At 55.8% G+C, this 8940-nt stretch overlaps 2 long non-coding RNA genes across 2 annotated transcripts in view; both read right to left on the bottom strand.

Annotated features, from left to right (window-relative positions):
* Nucleotides 1-3891, bottom strand: part of LOC104863776 — a 7030-nt gene extending 3139 nt beyond the window's left edge. Inside the window, exons 1-2 of the long non-coding RNA XR_780669.1 lie at nucleotides 2585-3891; nucleotides 2228-2317 (exon numbers count right to left, since the gene is read on the bottom strand). This is a non-coding gene — a long non-coding RNA (uncharacterized LOC104863776). The remainder of the gene's footprint in view (nucleotides 1-2227; nucleotides 2318-2584) is intronic.
* A 98-nt stretch (nucleotides 3892-3989) lies between these two features.
* Nucleotides 3990-5554, bottom strand: LOC104863775. Its single transcript, XR_780668.2, has 3 exons — nucleotides 5400-5554; nucleotides 5058-5300; nucleotides 3990-4264 (listed from the first exon to the last, which is right to left on the bottom strand). It is a non-coding gene; the product is annotated as an uncharacterized LOC104863775 (long non-coding RNA).
* Between the last annotated feature and the right edge of the window lie 3386 nt (nucleotides 5555-8940).

Below are 8940 nucleotides of genomic sequence, written 5' to 3' on the forward strand. Positions count from 1 at the left end.
AGGCGCGGCCGACCCACGCTGCCCAGTTCTCCCCGCCGCTTGTTCTGCACCAGCCTTGCCTCTCCCGCCTGCCGCTGGGCCGCCGCCCGCCGGGAAGTTAAGAGATTTCTTCCCATGCCAGTGTGTGCACATTCCAAACGCCACGGACGAAGACACGCAGTTTTCATTTGTCAGTTAACAAATCTAAGTGTGGACACAACTATGTATGCATGGATGTGTTATATACTATGTAATTATGTGTGTACAGTGCGTTGTATGCATACGTAGGTCTGTATGTGTCAACTTTCCCGTTGTCGGGAACGTAATTTTTTCCTCACAGCCTTAGGGGATTCAGTCCTGCCAGAAGCGAAGGGTACGGCAGGCCACAGCTAGTCACCCCGCAGCCTGGAGGCAGAGAGAGGGGCGAGGAACGGGGCACCCCCGTGAACGCCCAGCGCCCTACCACTCCACCCCTGTCCGACGCCCACCTCGGCACACCTTGGCACACAAGACTTCCGGGGGACATTTGAGGTCTGAGTCACAACACCACCACCCCCCGGGCCCCTGGACGACTCAAGTCTGTCCCATACGGGATGTCGACCAGACAGGTCTTGACAGCTTCAGCGCTGCCAAAAAGTCCAAGTTCAAAGTTTCCCCTGAAACTCAAAGCAAATTCCTAGCTGTGAGCCCTTGCAAAAACAGTTAAACATTTCCAACCTGCCACAGTACAATGGCACAGAGCAAACATTTCCATTCCAAAAGGGAAAAATAGGAGAATAGACAGAATGGACCAGAGCAAGACTGAAACTGGCAGGGTGCCCACTGACTCCTGTAGCTGTGTGTGTGTCCAGCACTCAGGGAAGGTGCTGGTGAGCTACGGACTGCCTTGGCCTCGGAAAGCCCTGCCCCATGCAGAGCCTCTCCCGCCCCCACCGCGCCTGTGGTTTCCTCAGCAGACCTTCCACGTTCCTAGCATCTCTAACCCCCTGTGATCTCCGCTGCACCTTCAGCTTGATTCTTGCAGCTTCCTGCATCACCTTCTCAGGAGCTCCTGGTGGCTCTATGTCCCTGTGATGTGCTTTTGCCTGACCTGCCAGGCTTTTTTACGAAATCTGTGTGGAAGCTTCCATGACTCACTAACTCTTGCATTTCGCATGCATGAAAACCAGCATCACATGGCTGACACCAGTTTGCTGCTAGTTCAAGCAGTAGCCTGGTTCCCTTGGACCACGTCTGCATGGCCTCTGAGTACTGGGGTAGCTGTGTGCAGGGAGACACCTCTAGGTACTCGAGAAAGAGCAGGTACCCTGGGGCTTTCTTTTCAAAGACATTTATCCTTTTAAAAACACCTTTGAGGGCAAGGGATTTAGCTCAGGGGTTCTGCTGCCTGCCCAGAAAGCTCAGAGTTCAAGTTTGATCCCTGTACCTAAAAATTTAAAAAATAAAAATACCTTTTAGGGGGCTGGGAATTTAGCTCAGTGGCACAGCATCTGCTTGGCAAGCATGAGGTCCTGACCTCAATTCCTGGTACAATAACAACAACAACAAAACAAAAACAAAAACATCTTTGAGCCTGCAAGTCTGACCAATGCCTAACATGCCTTGAAGCCGTCTACCTTGTTGTTCTGATGCAAAGTACTTGGTTTCTTTTAATATTCATCTTTTTAGCAACCATGTTCTCCATGTTGAAACTGTAAATGTTTTACATCTGCTTTTTGCTCCTGATTCTCATGGTAAATCTGGCAAAAAAAGCAGCCTGCAGTACCCGTGCCACAGCCTGAACATTGGTTTGTCTGGAGATAGTCTCTATTTGAGTAATTAGTCCACCACCTTCAAATTCAGCCTCACACAGTCTTAGGACAAAGGCAAAAGACAGACAAGTTCCTTGCCAGAATGTAACATGCATGATCTCTAGCCTAGTTTCCAATAGAATCATCATTCTCATCTGAAATTCCCCGAGTCCAGCCTTCACTGTACACATTCCTGTCAGCATTGCAGTTTCTGAGCTCCAATCAGAATCATCCATCAAGTTTTGCTCACAGCATGCTAGTGCTTCTCTACCCCACCTGTCCAAAATTTTCTAAACTCTTCCTAAAAACCAGTTTCAAAGCCTTTTGAACCACATAGTCATATACAATATAGCAACGACAACATTCTTGGTACCATTTTTCTGTATTAGCTTTCCAGCTGCTAGGACAAAATATCCAACACTCCAAAGTTAAAGGAAGAGAGGTTTAGTTTTGCTCACTGTTTTAGAGGATTCATCCATGACTGGCTGGCTCCAAGGGAGAAATTGCGTGGCTGAAGTGGTGGAGGACAGCCACTCATCCCACGGGAACTAGGAGGCAAAGAGAGAAGGCAGGAGCTAGGGACAAGAGTCTACACTTCCAGGTCACATCCCCATTGACCCACCTCCAACCAGTTACTTCTTTCTTTCTTTCTGGTACCAGGGATCGAACTCGGGTCCTTGCGCTTGCAAGACAGGCGGCAGAACCACTGAGCTAAATCCCCAGCCCCTAGGTACTACTTTCTAGCAGCACACTCCACCACCAACTCCTCAGTGGATGAAAGTATTGATGACTGCAGCACCCCAAGATCCATTCACCTGCCAAAAGCTCCACCGCCGAACCCGTGAGCTTTCAGGGGACCCGTTGGATCTCAACCAAAGGAATTTCTCCTCACTGTCATCAAGCTGGTCTGGCCCCACCAGCCAGTGCTACACTGACAAGTCCAGGTGGAGAGCAGCAAACCACACTCAGCCCCCAGGTCTCAGACCAGGCTACTCGGAGAAGGGTTCATGCAGTGATGGGTGGTTGGAGCACTGCTCTGCAGAAGCCGAGAAGCCCTGAGACTCAGGGTGACCCCGATAGAGAACTGGAGGAGTAGGAAGCAGCAGGGACCCCTGCTCCCCATGAAGGGAACTCTGACTCAGCCCTCCTTCTGCTGTTTCCTGGCTGTCCCCTCTTGGGGTCTTCAGTGGTGCTTCTCCTCTGCCCCGTGTGGACTTCTTGGAACCCTGGTGGTGCTGCCCTCCTCTGGCTCAGGAGAAGTAGGTGACAGGCCTGGCGCAGGCTGGTCTGAGCTGGGGAAAGTGGGTTTCAGATGACCCCAGAGCCACTGACGCAGAACCTCCGGAGTGGGCAGGAGGCGGACTCCCCTGATGAGGAAGCTGCTCCTGTTTCACCTCCACCCCTCTCCCTAGCCCCTGACAAAAGCCAAACACCTTTCTGCTTCCCCGGCCCCGCAGAGTGGCTCTCACGTGAGGAATGTGCCACTGTCTGGCTATGAGACTGTCAAGTCACTTTGTTTCTATAAATCTCGGTTTCTTAATCTGTGAGTCGGGGACAATAGTCCCTGCCTCAGAAGTGCACAGGAGGGCCAGATGAGCCAGGGCCCCTAAAGGTGCTGTACCAGATAGCACTTCAGTACCAACGCTGGCTGGGCGCGTGCAAGAACATCAGTGCCCCAGGCCAGAGGAGGAGCTCTGGGGACGGGCTGATGGTCCCCAGAGGAAAGGCCAGACAGGCCAGCCCTCCTTCGGAGAGTTCCCTGCCTGTAGCCATGGACAGGCATCTCACTGCAGCTCTGGGACCTCCATGTGCTCCCACCTTTCCTTCTCAGCCCATCTGGCCGAAGAAATTTAACTGATCTTTTCTTTTCTTTTTTCCTTCCTTCCTTCCTTTTTTCTGGTCTCATTATGTCTGTAGCTCAGGCGGGCCTCAAACTCATAGTGATCCTCCTGCCTCAGCCTCCTGAATGCTGGGACTTCAGGGTTGTGCCACCCTGCCCAGCAGGGTCAGTTTTAGACATAGATACTAAGGAAGTGGCTGCACATTAAGTTCTAGGGAAGTTATTAAAAATACATAGCCTGATCAGGCATCTCTAGCCCCAGCGACTTGGAAGACTGAGACAGGATTGCGAGTTTGAGGGTAGCCTGGGCAACTTAATGAGACCTTGTCTCAAAATAATATGAAAACGGTTAGGAGTGTAGCTCAGCGGTGGAGAGCTTGCCCAGCATGCATACAGCCCTGAGCGCCATCCTCAGCACCAAAGAATCTAAAAACACCGGCTGATCTCTGTGAATTTTTATCCTGGTCTTCAGGTGGTAGGGACTCCTTTGTCCCCAAGTGCCAGCGAGATGCGCTGGGCTGGAATATGGAGGCTGGGTCACAGCAGGCGGGGAGGCTCTGGGGAAGTCTTCCGTGAGCCGCGCTGTCTTTGGTTTTCCTCCAGGCCAGAGGCTGAGGCCTAGAATGGCAGTCATTTAGAGCCATAGCTTTTCCACCTATGCCCCCGAGAGGGAACAGAGAAAGCGATAAAGGTTCATTTAAGACACCAGAGTGCTGAGGTGTGGAAAGGGCTGGGAGAGACGGAGGGCAGGCAGTGTGTGGCCAGGACATGGGCCACAGAAGGTCCAGGTGCCATGGCCACCTGCTGCTGTGCGGCCTTTGCCTGCTGCACTGTGGGCTCCAGGTAGGACATCTGTGCAGCTCCACACACAGGGAAAAGCTGCATCCCTGCTTCTGTCCCATCTGAAACTGAGAGTGAGCCTGGTGCTGCAGAGGCCCAGTGGGGACAGAGCCCAGGAGGGCGCCCTCCGGGACTGGCAGCACAGCTCAGGATCCGGGGAGCTGCACTGACAGAGACACCAGCGGAGCTGGGCACTGCCTGGATGGGGGTGGCCACCCAGGGAGCTGGGACGCAAGGGTCCAGGGGCGGTGTTGTGACTGAGAACCAGAGTCCAGCCACTGTCCACTGCCCTGTGGTCTGGCTGTCACCCCAGTAGCTGTGAGCTTACAGGGGTGTTGAGCCAGCATGCGCAGTGGTGTGTGTGTGTGTGTGTGTGCGCGTGTGTGTCCCAGGCCTCACACGGGCTGGGCAAGCACTCCATCCTCGAGGCTTCCTCAGCCCTAGACCACACCCCCAATCCAGCCTCTAGAGCCCCATGCAGCGGGAGGAGGATTGGAGAGATGAGCCCAGGTGACTTTCCCGGCCAGGGCAGCACGGGGTATCAGAGACCTGGCATCTGTGACCTAGCAGAAGTCCGCAGCAGAGGCCCCTCTCTCTTTTCCGCTCACCTGCTGTGAAGAAACTCGGGTGACTGCCACAGTGTGTTTGTACAAGTGAAGCTTCCAGGGGAGTTGGCCCTGCCCCTGAGGGACAGTTGTCAGGTGTGGCAGAGGTCAAGTGGCAGCTGGAGAAAGAGGCTCCTGTAGGCAGGAGGGGAAGAGCTGGGGACCCCCAGTGCCACCCCTGCTCCACGGGATAAAGAAGTAGAAGTCTGTGTGGGATGGGAGTTTTCAGGCTCTCTTCTGTGGACCCTAAACAGATGTCAGAATGAGGGGAGAATGTGGAGTTGGAAGGACGGAGGAGACATTGTCTTGGAGGGTGAAGGTAGAGCTGGGGTTAATGGCACATACCTATAATTTCAGTGCTCAGGAGGCTGAGGCAGGAGAATCTCAAACTGGAGGCCAGCCTGGGCTACATAGCAAATCCAAGTCTGGTCTGAACTGCAGAGCAGGACCCTGTCTCAAACAAAACAAAACAAAACATGCCTACCTCACAAGCACAAGGATGCGAGTTCGATGCCCTGCACCCAAAACAAACAAACAAACAAAGAAGAAACATAACAAAACATCGAGGTGGGCATTTGCAGCTTCAGCCTTCCCTTCAGCAGCCTTTCTCTCCCCTAGATGAGTGCAACGGTAGCAGACAGTTCCTGAGCGCTTTTCACTAAAGAGAAGCCCTGAGGCCCTCTGCTGGTGACCTCACGCCACTGCAGTACTTCGGCCCTGGAAGAAAAGCAAAGAGCGCAGGGCCGGGAAGGCCTCCCCAGAGCCGGCTGGGATCCGGCCTCCTATTCCAGGCGAGCAGGCAGGGCTTGGGCACTGGGCTCCGACTCCCAGCCGCCCCGCCGAGCTCACCCTGTGCCTTTCCATTCCGTGGTTCCACCCAGGACGCGCGAGGGAGACTTCAGTCCTCACCACCCGCAGGTCTCTGGACTCTCCTACCAGAGCTCAATTCCTTAATGGCTAAGCAGCAGACATCTCTGAGGACGTCCCTCCCGCTGGGCCTGCCGGGCAGCTTCTCCTGGTGGCCGGGAGCTGTGGGTTTGGGAGGAGGACTGGAAGTAGAGACAACCCCACCTTTGTGGTACCGGATTCGAGCTCAGGACCTTGCGCTTGCCTGGCAGGGGCAGCTCGACTGAGCTCCACCCGGGGCAGGAGACCCCTTCCCCCCCGGCAGGACACTGCACGGGGGCAGGAGAGCCACAGGCTCCCACTGGGTGACCAGGCCCTCACACCAGTCCCGGTGCCTGCCGTCCCTCCGGCGTGTCCTCTCTTTCACGCAGCGCCGGTGGCGCCCTTCCTGGTAGCTGTCTGTCACTGTTTGGGTGGTCAGTGGTCAGCCTGTGCTCCCACTGAGATCCTGCTGCGCCTCCTGCGGTCAGGGGAAGCCCTGTGCAGTGTGGTGTCCGGACCCTAACCACTGCTGGGCCTGGGTCACTGGATGCCAGACAGGCAAAGGGCACTCGGGAGGACATAGGGAGGCCTGGTCCCTGCTGAACGTTTCCTCCTGCAGCCAAGGAGGCGGTCAGAGTCCGACTGGCGAATGTCGGGACTGCCGCGCTGCCCTACTGTTCGCCGCTCTGTGTGCTTCTGTGACGCCTGGCTCCTTCCCAGAGGTGGGCCGCCAGCCGGGCCAGCTGGAGCAGGCAGCCGGACAGAGGCTGGGCCTGCGGCGCCTTTCTCGGGGGCATTTGGACAAGGGCTGGAGAGCAGTGGGGACAACTCCGTGGACTCTCGGGGGCTGTGAGCAGCCCAGCCTAGGGCTCTGCACACAGAGGTGGAGGACAGGGGCGGCGCAGAGGGGCCCAGGGGACACCATGCCCTCAGGACGATGGGCCTTTGCTGCGGTTACTCCCTCACAGGCCCAAGACCGGTGGGAAGTGCCGCAGTTCAGGCAGGAAGGACACACTGGGGACACTATTCCTGACTTTCCTTTTTTCAGTTTGCCCACATGGTTCTTCTTTCACGCCCGCTGATCTCAGCAGACCACCTTTCTTCTTTCTTTTTCTTCCCAACAATGAATCCCCAAAGCCATGGTTTCCCTAGTCCTGGATCTGCGTAACGAAGCTCTACCCATTTACTCTAGCTCTGCCTTTCTGTTTTAGAGAGAGATGATTTTACTTGGCTCAGCCATGCTGTGGTTTCCTCGGGTCAGACATCCACCCCTGCACCCCGGGAGTGAAGGAGGTTCACGTAGTACCTTGGTCAGGACATGTTTTTTAGAGAAGTAACAGGATCCCATTCACACTGGCCTAAGCGGAAGAGCAGAACTGGCTCTGCTCCTGTACCGACGACAGCAGTGTGAGGAGGGCTTCAGGAGCAGCTGGGTCCAGACGCGAGCCGGGTCACTGGGGCTCTGCTTCCCTCTGTGTTGGCCTCCTCCCCTAGCGCTGGACCTTCAAATGGGGCCCCCTCTAGGGTTGCATCACCCAGTTAGTGACTCCTGGTGCCGTGTGCAGAATCCCAGGCAAGGCGCCCAGCAGCCTGGCTGAGCCCCGTGGCCTTCCCTGGGCGCCTTGGGGATCAAGGCGCAGGGCTATGTGGCTGCAGCCTGCTGCCATCCATGGGGGTGCTGTGGACCATTGGGTGGTCTGCAGTGCGACCCCTTTGGAATCAGGGTGGCTGCGCTAGCAGGAAGTGGGCAGAGACCATGGGCAGCCGTGGCTCGGGTCCTCACTCTGGCACAGAGGCTGCCTGTCATCCAACTACGCCACTCCTTGGCCTCCGTCGTGCTGTCCTCTTCCCACCGTAGTCAGCCACGACTCATTCGGCCCGGGGTCAGCCAGCTCCCCTCCCACTCCGGCAGGTGCGCACCAGGGCCTGGAGCGCTCCCTGGCGGCTCGCGGCGGTGGAGGCAGTGGCCTGTGCCCTTCTGGCTGTGTGGGGTAGCGCACACTGTCACCCCAGCACTTGGGAGGCTGAAAAAGGAGTGCTTGGCGAGACCTTGTCTCAAAAAATCCCCCAAAAGTAGCACTTCCAGTAGTGATTATAAGGTCCTCTTCGTTGGCCTCTGTCATTCCTGTCGGATACTAGCAATAAGAGATGTGTGAGGTCAGAGGTCCGAGAGGAGGACACATAGGGGACGGCAGGGGCACCTCAGCTCTGCCATCTCCCCTCAGACAGCTCCAGACACGCATGTCCGCACCCCTCCCGGCAAAGGCGACCCCGGGGCAGGCTGTGTGTATAGTGTCCTCCTGGCCTCAGAGCCCAGCTGAGGAGCATTCCTGCTGCTCAGCCCGTGCCTCAGATGATGCAGACGTCCACACAGCCACCCAACAGTACGCACCACTCACGCCTAGGACGAGGGAGGGCATTGCCCTGGCCTGCCAGCCGCCTCCCGTCCCCTGCTCCTCAGCTGCCGTGGCCAGGGGGGCCGAAGTATGAAGCCTAGCCTTGAAACAGGCTGGGAAGGACCCTGGCCCTGCCTCCTGGGCAGCCTAGGCTGTCTACCCACGGGCCCGCCGTCGCTCAGAGAGGTGAGCTGCCTTCCCCTAAGGCCTCCTAAGTGCCAGGTTGGACCCACATTTACGTTAATTCAGTAACTTTGTTTTTTTTGAGATAGGATTGTTCAGGTTGGCCTTGAACTCGCTATGTAGCCCAGGGTGGCCTCAGACTCATAGCGACCCTCCTGCCTCAGCCTCCTAAGTACTCGGATTACAGGTGCACATCACCATGCCCAGCTTTCAGTCTTTCCCTTTTGTGCATTGTTTTATTTTGAAAAGATTTAGAGCTACAGAATAGTTAATAGACTCCCAGATTCCTTTTCACCAATAACTACCATTTTTCTCCATTTGCTTTCATCTTGCCCTCTTTGTTCACATCTGTCCACGAGCACATGCATGCATGGGGGTGTGACACTCGCTGTCTGAGGAAAGTTTCAGGAAGTACAGCT

The sequence above is a fragment of the Fukomys damarensis genome, unplaced genomic scaffold (genome assembly GCF_012274545.1).
Source record: "Fukomys damarensis isolate Sample0158 unplaced genomic scaffold, DMR_v1.0_HiC HiC_scaffold_8, whole genome shotgun sequence".
Taxonomy (NCBI): domain Eukaryota; kingdom Metazoa; phylum Chordata; class Mammalia; order Rodentia; family Bathyergidae; genus Fukomys; species Fukomys damarensis.